This window comes from Strigops habroptila, chromosome 10 (assembly GCF_004027225.2).
Source record: "Strigops habroptila isolate Jane chromosome 10, bStrHab1.2.pri, whole genome shotgun sequence".
NCBI classification, from domain to species: Eukaryota; Metazoa; Chordata; class Aves; order Psittaciformes; family Psittacidae; genus Strigops; species Strigops habroptila.
The window spans coordinates 15760361-15774606 of record NC_046359.1 but is presented as its reverse complement, the minus strand read 5'-3'; the positions used below and the strand labels follow the sequence as shown (position 1 = coordinate 15774606).

Here is a 14246-nt window from a genome sequence, read left to right as displayed (position 1 = left end):
TGGGGCACATGCTGTGGCAGTACAGATTGTCCTTTCCCCTGCACAAGACGTGCATGGACTGGCACGTGTGTGCATGCTGCGGTTCAGTGGCAGCATTAGGGCTGCCTGCCCTGGGGACCAGCTCTCGTCCCATCATCAGAGATGCGGGGCAGGGGGGAAGCCTGTCGTGAATTGGGCATCTCCCTGTGCTGAAGAGCCTGCTAGCATTGCAGGTGCAGGGTGGTGGCTTCTGCTGCTTTCTGCCTCCCTGTGCAGCTGCTGCAAGCGGCCAAGCTTGGCTGCAGAGGTGCAGCCTCCCTGTTGAGCGATTACATACAGGAGGCTTGCATCCAGCCATTCAGGAAATAAATCACCCACTGTTTGTGAAGTAGGAGGGAAGCACTTGGGATGGTGAAAGATTAGACTGTAAGCCTCACAAAACTCCCCTTCTGGCTGTAAAGATGGGCTGCGGATGTTGTGTTTTTTAGCTCTTTAAATGATTATTTCTGTGCCAGACTTATTAGGCAAGGTATTGTTGGGATCTTGGCAAGGAGATAAATACGGCTGCAGGCTTTGCCGTCGTTCCTCTCCGCATCTGGTCACTGTCAGGCCTTCAGCTAATAGGCTGAGGACTGTGTGCTACTGTAAACAGCCTCTGCAGCTGCTAGGGGCTAAATGTAACTATATATTGCTCCAAATACAAACATTTCCACATTAGGCATTGCGTATCCTCCCCCAGCGCAGAGCTGCAGCCATTGACCTCGGGAGCCTGCACTGCATCAGCTCGCCCTGGCTTCTCCTTGGCCAGCAAATCCTGTCTCTTTTTATGGCTGTGGCTCTCGAAAGTGAGAGCAACAACCCCTACTCGGGTCAAGTTGAACGTGGCCAAGCATTGTGCAACCTCCTGCAGATGCTCTCAGTGCTGAATGGCCAGTAGTCATGGAGTGGCAGAGGCTGGAGTCTGGCACAGAGGGACTTGCTGGGTGCAGGGGCTCATAAGCAAGGTGGGGAGAAATGGGTGGTCCCAGGCAGCAGGTTGCTGCAGAGAGAAGGGTTTTGGATAAAGGCACAGATAGCTCCACGATATCCTAGGACTTTATAATAGACATCTCTGGCTGGGACAACCTGAGCCCTGCAGAGAGGCAAAGGCTGGGACCTGCTCTTGGCTCTTGCTTGGGCTTCAGGCAAGTTGTTTTGCATGCAAACATGAAGCCCCATGCAGGTGTCCAAGTACAGTGCCCAGCTCCCCCAAGCAGTGTGCTTCCTCCCTTCTTCTTCCTCCCCTGCTTTGTGCTTCTGTCTGCTGGGAGCAATTCGGTCAAGACTGCTTTCAACAAGGTGTTTTCTAAACTCGTCTCATGAGAAAGACCATTGTATCTCATTAGCTGGAGCCCTTGGCCACCTCTATGATAAAATTAGCTTCCATCCAGTATGTGCAGGAGTGCTGCCTCATGCCTGAGCAGAGTCCATGAGTGGAGGGGGTTTGTTGTAGCTGTTTTCTGGTCTGGCCTGTTCCTAAATCACTGCAGAGGTCTGTCCTTCAGTGCCTGCTCAGGTTAACTGGTTGGAGGAAGGGGCTCAGAGGGGCTTTGCCCCAGTCCAGCAGCTGGGAATCTAAATGCAATCTCTGCAGAAGGAGAGACCCAGCATCCGACTCAGCAGGTGTGTCCCAGGCACCACCAGCCCCTGGTTTGGAAATTAAGCGTGCCGTGCTGACCAGGCCCTGCTTAAATACATTCTGATTAATGAAGTGTTAGCCTGTTTACATCAGCAATCCAGCCTGCTTGTCCACTGTGCGGCACCACTCAGTGTTGCAGGAAAGAAAGACGCCTTTTGCTGTTTGGCTAACTCCAGGCTGGATCAGCTGGCCAGGTGCACAGCCAATTTCCATTGCTGCTTTGAAGCTGGGAAGTATTTTGAAAAGAATAGAGCCTTTAGCTTGGTAAGTAAGAGCCATTTATCTTAGGATGAAAAAGTGCTGGCATGGAAAAATTCCAATGCTATGAAAGTCTCTTTTCCTGAATGTCTTGGATATTTGCTGGATTAGGTTCACTGGTAAGGAGCTCGAAGTTATGAATGTCTCTTTTACAGAAAAGAGCTGCAGAAGGAAAAGGCAAGCACTGGCATGCTTGTACGTGGGACAGAGTAAGATTCCCCATGGACTAGACATTTCTGAGATTGCTTTTAGAGGTACGGTCAGTACTGCTGCAGTGAGCTGAAGTGGTAGTAAATACCCTACATAACCATAGCTGTTACCATTTCCCAAGGGTATAGTATCAGCAGAATACCTTATATAAACAAATGCGAAGCACTATTGGCTTTGCTCTGCACGGTTGTTTAATAATGCTTTGTGCTCCATAGAGCGTCAGAGTGTTTTATAGACACTAATGAAATTAGCCTCACGATGCTCTTCTCATGTGAGGAGGTGTTATCAGCCCTTTTGCTGGGCTGAGTGCGTGTGTGCTCCCAGATGCATGGGGTGTGCGTGCCTGTGCCTCCCAGCAGGAGAAACCCTGGTGGGACAGGACCTTTTGCAGCTCCCGGTCTGCTCCACAACCGCCTCCCTGACTGGTTTCTGCTGCCTGGCACCCAGTGTGGGTACAGGAGGAGGTGTTTGGACCACGCTGCTGTGTCACCCCCCTGCAAGGCACAGGCTTTCTCCTGGGTCAGAGCAATCTTCTACTGCCCCAGGTCTGATGAGCAGAGGCAGAAAAACCAGATCCTCAGGTCACTCAGGGTGTCTCTGCTGCCCTTCAGGACCCTATGTCAGCTCGCAGTGCTTCAGCTGCAGGACTTTTTCCTACACAGCCAGTGAATCGAAATAGCAGCCTGGATAGTGGGGATGACGAAGCAGAGCTCGCTTGCTTGCACCGTGCATGGTTATGGCCTCTTTGGGTTAAAGGTGGGATGTTTGCTGCAGTTTTGCAATGATCCTGCCCTCCTCATGAACAGAAGCCCCAGTTTTGTCACAAACATCAGTGCTGGCCCCAGGGTTATTACTGGAGCTACCACTGATGCTTTGCTTTAAATAGATCCTAAGCAAACCTCTCTCTCTGTTTTTCTTGACATGGTACTGACTGGTGCTTTCCAAGAAACAAGGAAAAAAAATACTGGATTCACAGTGGTGACTTTGACTCCATCTGGCAAAGGCAAACAGATCTCCTAAATGAGAAAGGCACAGCCATGAAGAGGAAAAATAAATGGGTCACTGAGAGAACCAGCCTGTTCCTTCTGACCGAGTAGCTGCAAGTGACAAAATCTCACTGGTACTTGTTCAGAAGATCCTTCCATTTTAGGATTTGCTCTGTCACAAGAATACCAAAGGGCTTTCCATGTACATGAGATCTGCATATGGAGTTTCATAATGGATTTCATAAAGTTTGCTGCACTTTACCCCACTTTGCTCAGTAAATATTTTGCTTCTAAATCATCATTTGCCTTTCTGGGTCATGTGGCCTGTGAAGCTGGTAGGCTCGTGCCTGTTGCAGGGGTGAATTCCTGATAGTGGACTGGGAGCAGGGGTGCTGGAGAACAGAAGAAGATGTGCCAGGTGCCTCCCTTCAACTGCCTCCAGAGTGGGCTTCATTTCCCCTGTGGAGCCTGCAGGTTCATAGGGGCCTGGGAGCTCAGAGGAAGGGCTGAGACCTTCCTACAAGTTGGGCACTGGCAAGGGCACTTGTTTTGGAGCTCTCTGGTATGAGGTCTGGATTAGGAGCAGCTCAGAGTGGTACCATGGAGGTCTGACCTCAGACTGGACAGGGGAGCCATCGTGCATCCTGGGGGAAGAAACTCCTGGGAGCCCCTCAGAGCCTTTCCAATCCTCTGCTTTGCTGTGTTACTGTCTTCTGGCTGGCGGTTCAGCCAGCAGCAGCTGAGAAACCATCCTGCCTGTGTGGTACTAACACATGGGTCATTGAAGATGGTCACAGTGATTTAGGGTGGAGAGAAAATGCCACACTCAGGCTTGAGCCTTCATTATGAAACGAAGGGATGAAAATAGCACTTTTTAGCATTGTCTCCATAATCTGACTTCTCTGCTTCCTCATAAAGGCTTGTTGGCTGGCATCTGCCTGCAGCACTGCCTGTGCTCTGTGGGTCCACAGGGCTCTCTATCTGGGTGCCCTTGGCCAGTGTTTGGCTGTTAGGGTACAGCTGCCAGAGGAAGAGGCAAATCCCAGTGCTCGGGGCTTCAGCCCCAGTGAGTCACCAGAGTTTGGCCAGCAGTGAGCTCAAGCTGCAGCATTTGAGTAGACCTTTCTGAGCCTTTCCCTCCGACCGGTCATGAATGCTTCAAGATGTGGCCTGGTTCATCCAGGTAGAAAAGCCCAGCATGTTCAAACTGGGCTTTTCTACCAGCAGGAAGCTGACTGGAAAGGCCTCATGTGAACAGCTGTGATCTACTCAGGTTTAAATCTGAGGTGGGAGAATCCTGGCGGGCTTTACCACTGCTGATTGCAGCCAAGCTGGGAGAGGCAACAGCACACAAAGATGCAGTGAGGGCTCCAGGTGGTACTTCCCTCAGCCAGAGATCTGAACTGGCTCTCTATCCCTTTGTTAAGTGGCCACTGACTCTTCCACATATAAATTCATGAACTTTGCTTAAGGAAGAGGGGGAAATCTAGTCTTGGGGAGAATGTTGTGCTTTGGAGGTAATTATTTTAATGATGGGCAGAGCCAAACTCCATATTGCAACACAGGCTGAAACTTGTACTTGAAGATGTACTTGAAGGCTTCATCAGGTCTGGGTCCAAATTTTATGACTGGTTCTGTCTTAATGACTGGCTGGACCATGTGCTCCTGAAATTCAAACTGTGCATCTCCTAAAGCTCCACTTCTGGAGAGAAGTTGCCAACAGCATTCCCTGTAACACAGTGCACTGGTTGGGATTCTCACTGTATGTGTGTGGGGGTGATGATGCAAAATACAGTTTAGTTTTATTTTAGGGCTATGTTCACACATCTCATTAGGCATACAAGAATTGCCAGGGAGAGCTCAGGCCAGGTTTTGTTGTCTATGCCAGGCAGTGATTGTGAGCCCCCCAGTCAAGCTCTGTCATACTGGCCCTCCCTGCTGCTAATTAGAACTTGGCTTATGCTGTGAAACTTGAGTTTGAGGATCACTTTTACAAACTCTCTGTTATCATGACATATAACATTGGCAACAATAGGCAGTCTTGATGTGTAGATAGAAATCCCATCCTTGTCTGAGCTGACCACTGGCCATTTTTAACACTGCTTAGAGTTTGGTCTTTCTATCCTCTGAACGATAAGGCTCTGGTACTTCCTGCTTGGGTTTGTTCTCCTGTCTGTAGTGCCCGGAATATGTGTTAGCAGTCTATTGATGGAAATGATAATTAGGGGATTTGTTATGAGAAATGTGCATGAACTTTTCAAGCTGTCATTCAAAAAAAGATTTTTTACAGTCAGTTCTTGATTATCTGTGGGCTGCAGATTAGATGTTCAAAATGCCATGCTGAAAAAAACCAGAACTCTTTCAGAGCCCTTATAAACTATAATGCTCAATGTTTTTTTCTTTTTATTTATAACCTCATACTGCATCTTAAATTCATTTTTTCAAAGGTAAAGGTATTAAAGCACTGCATTCCTGGGGCCTTGTTTACATGTATTTTGTATTATTTGTTTTGCTTTTCCTTCTTTGCCCTCATTACCCCGGATACTGAGAGCTGAGCATATCAGATTATAGCATCTGTGGAGGAGGGCATGTGACACGGTAAGCTTTCCCCAGCTGTTTTCTTTTCTTCTGGTGCTGCATAAGAGTTTCTGCAGTGTGATGCTGCACAGCCAGATGGGCTGCAGAGGGAGTGCTCTGCTGTGGGGGAAAAAATCTATACCTGAAAGAGCATGAGTGAGTGACAAACAGCTGAAAGAGAAGGGATGTCTTAGAAACCATTTGTCAGGCTGGAGAAGTGGCAGCTTGTTAAAAACGTGCCTGTTCAGTTAAAAGGATGAATTGACAGACGAAGGCTCACTGCAAATTCAGCTGCCATCACTTCAAAAGCCCTTACAGCTGAATCAGCAAATTTCTGTTTCCGTACATAATGGATGCAGCCAGCGTGCCATTACGATGCCCACAACAAGACTTGCGTTAAGCTCCTTAAATTAGCTGTTTATGATAGTCGCACTCTATAGCTGTAGCTTGTGTTTTTCCTGAGCCTCCCTCTCTTCTCACGCCTTTTGTTTTTGGAGCCCTGGGAACAGCTGCCTAAGCAAGGAACTGGGGCGGGAGTGGTACTGACTCAGTGCTACCCGTGCAGAGATTTCCAGCTATGCCTTTCACACTCTTTGTGGCCTTTGCATCGCCCATAAGTCCTGCCGACCTGTGCTGGTGCTGCCTGTCCCCACTGTTAGCCAGGGCATGGGGTCTGGCAGTGCTGGAGACCAACACGCACAACGCCAGCATGCAGCAGCGCAGAGACGGGGCATTGGGTGCTTTCTCCCCATGCTTCTCCACGCTCCTTCCTTCCACCTCCTCAGCCTCTGCTGCCAGAAACACCTTTCCTCTGCCACCACCTCCTCTGAATGGTCCCCATGTTTCCGCAGCCCAGAGCTGCTGCCTTGCTCTCCTCCTGGCGTGCTGTGGCTTGGGGCATGTACTCCTCCTGCCTGGCTTAGCTCTGGCCATATAACTGTTGAGTACAGCTAGTGCTGGAGAAGGACCCAAATCAACACCCCAGACTTTGGCAACATTTGGGTCCAGATCCCTGTTCTCGCTAAGAAGTGACACCTGGTTTATATTTTTAGTGTTGCTTGAAGAGTTTGAAAGCAGCTCAGGATTTTCACAAAAACAAGTCATGCTGAGTAAAGTATTATTGAATGGTTGTCAACATTAATCCAAAACCTACTGCCCTATAATAGTTTTATTTTCTTCTTTTTTGAGCTGAAGGAATGGAGAAGGAATAAGAAACAGTAAAAAACCAAAATCAAAACAAAACAAACCCCCAGCCCCCTAAACCAAAACAAAACCCAAAACAAAAACCAACTTTTTCTGTGAAAATAGAAAAAAATTATAAAGTTGGCACCTTCTTATTCCAACCAGAAGGTTTTCTGAAAGCAACTTTTGGCTGAATTTTTAAAAAGTGTTGGCTGAGAAATGTCAACCAGCTCTAATATCTTATGAAAGACGTTGCACTTAATAAAACTGCAGGCAGGCAGAAACAATATACCTATTCATCTCTGCCTAGCCCCTTGCTCCCTTTCCCTGCTGCCCAGCTCGCTCCCAGAGGTGTAAGCCCTATCTGGTGATGTGAGCCCTTCCACTGGCTTGGGTAGGATTTCTGAGCCAAAAAGTCATTCTGTGAGCCTTAGCAGCAAGGAGAAGCACACATCCCTGCTCATGGGGGACACACGGCATCTCTGCCACGGGGCTGTGGGAGCTGTGACATGTTGGGCTATCTCTATGTGGAGGCCAGTAAAACACAGCAGAGCAAGCAGCGGTGCTGGCTAATCCCTGTTTCCTCAAAAAGGCTTTTTTCCCTCCCTGCCTCCCGCCCTTTCTCCCTCCCTCTCTTGACCCTGGGGATACATAAAATCTGGCTGTGCTGTGGGTGAAACACAGCCCCAGAGTGCTGGAGGAAGAAGGAAGGAGCAGCCAGAGCTTTGCTGGGGTACAGCACCTTTTGCAGGGGTGGCAGTGAGGCAGAGCTGCTCCCGGGGGCTTCCCTTGCTGCCCTGCTCCAGAAGTGGGACCCGGAGGCACAAGTAGCATTTCTGTTTGCTGTGCTATTTCGGGAAGTTTTTGTAAGGTAAACAAGGGGCCCCTCTTGATTCATCGAGGTCATAAGTAAACCGTAGGATGGTATTTACATTGCTAAGGTATTCGCACCAGCTCTATCCCAGACGGCAAGTTCAGTGGGGAGGAGGTGACCTTCAGCATTCCTTGTTTTGCCTTGTATCTGGCACGTGGGGGGCCTGCCTGTTTGACTGGAGTGCCTGGGTACTGTAATCAAAATAAATCATCCTTATCGTCGCCGGTGGTGATACTGCAATGGAAACAGAAACAGGCGCCTGCTTTGCACTTTGAAAAAGTGACATCATTGCGAGGAGTAGGATGGGAGGTCAGAGGATAAACTTGAGGCGGCTGCTGCTGCCCTCCCCGAGCAGGGCTCTCCTGCCTGGGGCCAGCCTCCCAGCTCCACAGGGCACGAACGAGCCACTGCGCATGGCTGGAGAGCTGGTCTGCTGTCCAGATGAAAGCAAATAACAACAAGGAAGTGTTTCTAATGAGTGAAAAGGAGAGAGCGTGGCGAGGTTCTGTTTCAGCCTATCGTATTTTTTGAGGCAAAATTGGCAAAGGACTCCCCCCCCCCAGCTCTTCCATCTCTCCCCTCCCTGGGCAAACCACAAAATATAACTTTTCATTTTGGTTGCCTGTTTTGGAGGAAAAAAGATCTATTTAAGACTGCTTTTTTTCCTGTGGATTTATATGGTTCTCATGGTACTGAAGGCTGACTTTGACTGAATTCTCATAATACTGAAGAAAATGAGCACTCAGAGAATCTACTCAGACTAGCACTGCTATGGATACCATAATCATAGGAAAAAACTTTACAGTTCGCATGTATTAAACCCCAGCAATTCCATATAAGAGCAGGCCACGGGCTGAAGGCTGAATTCTCTGGTGCCCAATAAGGTATAATAATTCTATCCCTTCGAAGGAGGATTTGTAGAGACCTTGTCCAGCTGCATATTTTCATAAAGCCTGTAGCAACAACTTCCTATCTCAGAGGCTGAAATGTTTCAAAGAGGATTTTCCATTTAGTGTCAAGGAAAACAGATGTGGGAAAGGTGGGGAGATGTGCATGGAGGAAAGAGGTTATGCATGAGGCAGAGCCAGGTGAAGCAGGTCCTGCCTCCAACTGTGAGCAAGGCACACACTGCCCATGTCTCCACTGCCTGGCAATACGGGCCATAAGGCAGGGGTGAGCACAGGCGATGTTTGCACTCAGGCCGTTGAGCACTTTGGTCTCGTTGGGTAGGAGACATCACTCCCTTGCCATAGGCCCTTCAAACCGCAGGCCAAGGTTCTGGCTCTGCTACTGTCTTCCTTGGTCCCATCCCTTTCCTCCCTGGGAAAGGGTAGTCATGGGCATCCCAGCTGCAGGGTCAGCCAGGGAAGGATCCCACCTTGGTGAGCTACCCCATGCACCCTGGTGATGCTCTGCACCCTGGCAGGACTAGGCAAAGGGCTTTAAGATGAGTTGCTTTAACGCTTCCACACTCTTCTTTTTCTTCCCTCCTCAAAGAGACAAACCTTAGCTTTGAAGCCTTTGAAATGACATCAAAGGATGAGATTTTCAGAAGAGCTTAAGGGACTTGGGTGCGCTCGTCGCATTGATGGTCAACAGGGCATGGGTGCTTAATCTCTGGAGGTGCTTTGAAAATCTTGTCCTTCGTGTACGTCCTTGCTGGGGAGGAAGTGAGAAGCAGTTGGCAGCTCCTTGGCTTTGTAAAAGGCAGATTCTGCTTTTTATCTGAAGATAAAACATGATGGATTTGAAGATGATGTCCAAATCTCAGGTTTGCTGTGAAAACCGCCAACTGCTTTTTAAAGGAGAAGCACTTAAAAGCAGCCTGTGATTTTGCCCCATCCAAAAGATGGTAACTCATCTGATGATAACTCAGGAGCTGCCACTTGCTCTCCCCTCGATGTCACTGTGGGCGCAGTGTAACCTTGCTGGAAACCTGAAAGCCTCTCAACTTGGAGGCTGCTACTTGTGGAGGTAGCACTACATTTCTGCTTCCTTTTGTGTCATTTTTTGGCAGTACTTTCGTATAGCCTCTGTTACTTTTTGACAGGAGTATCAGCACATGTTTGCTTCTGCTGGTGAATATTAAACCCAGTTGGTTTAACTCGTAACAGCCTGGAGGGGGGACTGCAGGGGCAGCATGGACCATCGGGATCTTCTCACTGCCTACAGCACTGATGCTGGCCAGCTTCTACCAGCTGTCTCGGGACTCTGAGGTGCAGATAGGATTTGCCTGGAGCTGTAAGTGCAAGTTGTTGGTGGAAGGGGGCTGTGGCTTGCAGGCAGCCCAGCAGGGGCTGCGACTGAGGGCTGGTGTCAAGGGGCTCCCGCAGAAAGGCAGAGGAGACTTGGCTTCTGCCTTGCTGTTGTGCTATTTTTGTTCAAGGTAATAACAGGAATTACACTGTAAATAAAAATAGACAAGTGAAGAATTTCCCGAGTCTGCCTCTGCTCATTTCTTTCCTGGTGAGGAATTATTCCACTCCAGAAAAGTAAATCCTTCTTGTCTGCTCCTTGGAAACTGGGACAATAACACTGGAAGGGAAAGAAGAGATTACAGAGTTGTCACGAGGGTGACAGCAACATATTGTACACCGGGTGCCAAAAATGCATCCTCTAAAGCAAACAATAGCTGTGCTCTGTGGGGCTCATCCTGACAACATGAGGGTGGGCAGAGCCAGTCTCTTCTTGCCACCCATCCTGCTGAGGCTGTGCTGGGTGAGGGTCCTTATCTCTCATCTGCCCGATGGGGCCCTATTGGTGGCTCTTGGGTTGGCTTGGCCACATCCCTCCCCTCCTGCCTGTCACCCACACTTCACCAGCACCTCACATTCAGCAGCACAGAGCATTCTTGCCTCAGCCGATAACCAAACAAGGTGTGTGTGGGGTGAGCTTCTTTCCCTGATGTTATCTAGCACCATTTCACAAAGGATGTCCTTTTGCTGCAAAGTCTGAATTTATGGGGATAATTTTTAATTCCCATATGAGCTGGGGAGCTGAGACTCTCCTGCCCTTACCCACTGAGTGTGTCTTTTGGTTAATAACTACTGCTGTAATCAGAAAAGTGCATTAAACCATACTATTCTCGCAGAGCCACGGGACTTTGCCAAGCACTGGATTAACCGATCTCAACATCTTTTCACAGCCTGCCTGCTCCTACTTGATACTAAAGAGTGCTTGATTGCTCCATTTCAAGTGTCCTTAGTGTGTGAGGAAATCCCAAGTCACCAGGAAATGCAAAGACGTATTTCCAGGAGCCCCAACAGATGCTTTGAGGAAGCTGCAGATGTGCTGCAGACTGCACTGAGGATGGGATGTGGCAGAGTCAGAGGCATTGTCACACAAACCCAGGTGAAAACTTCTCCCTGACAGAGGGCTTTGTGTACAACGCATGCTCATTCTTCCTGCTCTGGCTGGGGGTTTGCAGGGAGAGTTAGTGACTCACCAAGGGTGGGAGTCTTGTTAAAGCTGTCATATGGAGCTAGCATCAAAAGCTCACCCAGTTTCAGATGTTGATTTTTCCATTCTCAGCTATTCATGGCTGCAATAACGAGATGGCTCACCCCACTATTACTGTCTGTGCAGAAAGTGAAGGACAAGTGACGTCTACTCTCAGAAGCAAATATAGGAATGTTAGGGGTTTTTTTTCCCAAATTGTAAGCAGTAAGATAGTATTTCCAAACCCCTTCTTTTGAGAAATTTAATTTTGCTTTAACTAAAACCAAAATGTCAAAACATAGAAAGTATTTTCTCTGAAAGTGTGTTATCCATTTTTTATAAAAACCAGTCATTGATATTGTGGGATAGATGCTTTGAAGAAAGAAGAGAGGGCAGGTTCTTGTTTCTGTCCCCAAATCCCTGCCACGCTGTGATCAAACTGCTGATCAAAGTTTACAAAGTTTGAAACTGCAGAGTAAAGAGAAACACAAAGCAGCTTGAGAATGGAGAGGTGTGAAACAGAGGGTGTGAAACAGTAGATCGGATCTGCCAGGTCAGCTTTATCTACTGAGATGTAACCTGCAAAAGATCAGGAAACTGCCATACAGCCTTTGGACTTGCGAAGATTTTTAAAAGGCCTGTATGAATGTAGTCACTGGCACTATGAAGGATGGATACCCAGGAAGGAGGGATTTGTGTGCATAGGAAACCTTGCTAGCAGAGATAACTAGCTCTGAGAAGCTGAATAAGGCCTGAGAAGTCCATGTTCTGCACTTACTTATGAATACAACTTTTGTTGATGGCTGTGGATGTCTGAAGGATAAAGTGCACGGATGGTCTCACTCCCTTTCCGCCTCCTGCTATCTGCATAACTGACAGGGCTCTGTCAGTTAAAGTCGTCTAAGCAAACATCCAGCTCCTCCATGCCTCTTACCCAGGTTGTCTTACTGAGGAGCAGAAGACAATTGAGGCTGACAGTAAATGCTGCAGGAGAAAAAGTGGGTGGGTGGCGGTTCTAATTTAGGGATGCTCTCCAATTTTACCCATGCTCTCTAATTTTACCTGTTTTCACTCTAGTGCACACTGTTGGCTAAAGTTTAATACAGACAATGCAGAAAGGTGCTATATGTATCCACTGTCTTGCTGAAGCCTGGATTTTCATAGCAGCCTGTTGCTACCACTGCTCAGGAACAGGATCTTTACTGGGTATATTACTTTTATGCTTGTCAAGCATTTCCAGAAGAAATTCTTTGTATTTAAAGTTTTGTTTCTGAAACTCATGGTCAAAAATACTCTCAGTTCAAGGCTTAGCCTTCTGATGTACTAGGTTTGTTTTGTTTTTTATCGCAGCATCAGTCTAACCAAGCACTTATATCCATGCTTAAGTTTAAGTGCATGCCTAATAGAGTTAAAAACAGCTTCAGGAATGTCCCTTGCTGCCCTATTGAACAGGCACAGGCAATGTGTAAATGTAGTTGTCTTGCTGAATCAGAGCTAAGTGATAATACTCTCCCACTAGCTGAGACTGAGCAGTGAACTGCATGTGTTAACAAGGTGAGATTTCAGAGTGGAGGTGACATTAGAGGACAGGGAAACTAGTTTTTAATAGCACTCGCTGCACCTTAACATAGCTGCAAGGTGAGTTTGAACTGAAATGGCAGGATTTTGAGGCATAACTTGGAAGTGGCCTGGGCCTTTTGCATCTCTGTTGGCTTTCTGTGCAGACATATGGTGGAGAGGGTTTCTTCTGTTCTTTTGTGTACATTCACACACCTTACTTTCTCATGGTAGGACAAATAGGCCACCCAGAATAGAAAGTAGGACATTTGGCTTCTCTCCTTTATGGGGGGTGCAGTGCAGATTGGCTTCTCAGAACTAGGACAGTACTTCCAAAAGTGGAACAGCTGGTCACCCCGATTGTGTGTGTGTTGCCTTACAAATGTATCCTCCAAAGCTCAAGATTTAAAAGACATTTTTTGGCCTACTTAAGGAAATGTTTTCTGAAAACAGGGACAGATATGCTGGAACAGACCAAAGCCTCTGCTTTCCTTCTGGAGCACTGGGCAGAGATAGCAATTGGAGGAGCCGTGTCCTGGCCAAATAAACCCATCAGGTGCTCTGCATCATTTCTTGCATATCAAATGATACCACAATGACGAATCTGCCCTCCTCAGCCAGGAGAAGTTTGCTTTTCAGCAGCAGAACATGGATGGAAGATACTGCACTGCACTGTGAGTTTATGCTTCACTGCAACAGAGAACTGTTACCAAATCAAACTTGGAGGGGGAGGGCTATGTACATTTATATAACAACATATATGTGACTGGAAACAAAAATATTACTTTCATTCAAGTAAAGTACATAGAAAACATCCACAGAGGGTTTCATTGCCTTGGATTAAGATCCTTCTCTAAGTGTAATTAGGTCCATAATGTCTACAATCCGATTTAAGTGCTAATGATGCCAGTGGGACGGTAGCGGGGTGAATAGAACGTGACTGGGGACCATGCAGCAGCCTGTGTGGGTAAACAGGAGCACAGAGTACAAACCAGGTCAGCTAGCAGGGTTCTTGGAAAGACGCCGCTGTCCTCACTGGTCCAGGAAAACCCCTCTGCGGCTCCCTAACTAAGGCCATTAATATTTCCACCTGGTTGCAGCTTGGACTAATCCCACGTGGGCTTCTCACCTTGAGCCAGAGGTTACTCAGAGTGGCTGTGCTGCTCTGAAGTCTGGGTTCACTAATAGGCTAATAGAAAGGGAAGCCTTCCAATTTTTTTTTATCCAGTAAGTGTGCTATGGTAATGAATTTGGAGCCTAGTAGCTCCAGTTGTAGTGGGAAGCTCACTGCCTTGAGAACAGGTCTTTAATCCACATGAAGAGGTGTTTCATAAGCCATATGCAATGGCCTGCTTTGAATATTAATACCCGGAGCACTTATTCAGCTCACAGCCATTTCATGGCAATGCTGTGCCTCTCTGAGGCCAGACTGAGCCCTTGGGTGCTCCGATTTTTTTTTTTTTCAGAGACAGTTTCAGATTGTTCTGTACTCTTAATTCAAAATTCT

At 47.7% G+C, this 14246-nt stretch overlaps 1 protein-coding gene and 1 long non-coding RNA gene across 2 annotated transcripts in view; both read left to right on the top strand.

The window, feature by feature from the left end:
• TOMM20 (translocase of outer mitochondrial membrane 20) overlaps positions 1-3377 on the top strand; it is a 113779-nt gene extending 110402 nt beyond the window's left edge. The window contains exon 6 of the transcript XR_003993438.1: positions 3072-3377. The gene's annotated coding sequence lies outside the window, so the exon portion shown is untranslated. The remainder of the gene's footprint in view (positions 1-3071) is intronic.
• Positions 3378-9655: 6278 nt separating this feature from the next.
• On the top strand, positions 9656-13555 carry LOC115613735. The gene is made up of 3 exons (XR_003993491.1): positions 9656-9985; positions 10890-11095; positions 13193-13555. It is a non-coding gene; the product is annotated as an uncharacterized LOC115613735 (long non-coding RNA).
• The last annotated feature ends 691 nt before the right edge of the window (positions 13556-14246 follow it).